The sequence below is a fragment of the Hemicordylus capensis genome, chromosome 4 (genome assembly GCF_027244095.1).
Source record: "Hemicordylus capensis ecotype Gifberg chromosome 4, rHemCap1.1.pri, whole genome shotgun sequence".
Taxonomy (NCBI): domain Eukaryota; kingdom Metazoa; phylum Chordata; class Lepidosauria; order Squamata; family Cordylidae; genus Hemicordylus; species Hemicordylus capensis.
The window spans coordinates 79,406,726-79,407,333 of NC_069660.1; positions in this window are offsets into that span (position 1 = coordinate 79,406,726).

Consider the following 608-nt stretch of genomic DNA (forward strand, 5'->3'; position numbering starts at 1 on the left):
GGCGGGTGGCGGGGGAGCGACCGCGCGAGCGAGCGAGGCGGGTGGCGGGGGAGCGACCGCGCGAGGCGCGTGGGGGGAGAGACAGAGTGAGCGAGAGGCACGTGGGGGGAGAGACAGAGCGAGAGAGAGAGGCGGGGGGGCAGAGCGAGCAAGAGAGCTGTTGTGGGGGGGACAGAGTGAGTGAGAGAGCTGTGGGAGGACCAGTCAAACAAATTCTCCCAACTAACCCCAAAAAGGAAGTGAACTACCGTACAGATGTTATGTGCGGGTTCAGCTAGTTACCTATAAAACCCTTAACAGCTTGGGACCACAGTATTTAAGAGAATGCCTTCTTTCTTATGAACCCTGCCACCTACTAAGATCTTCAGGAGAGGTTCATCAGAGGGTGCCAACAGCTTGTCTGGTGGCGACTCAAAGGCATGCCATCTCTGTAGTTGCCCCAGGACTGTGGCATGCACTTCCTGCTGAGATTAGAGCTGCTCCATCTCTGTTGGTTTTTAGGAAACAACTAGAGACACATCTCTTCAGCCAAGCTTTTTAGTTGGTGTGTTTTTATGGATATTTTGATTTTTTAAATGGTTTTAACTGTTAAATTCTTGGTTTGTTCT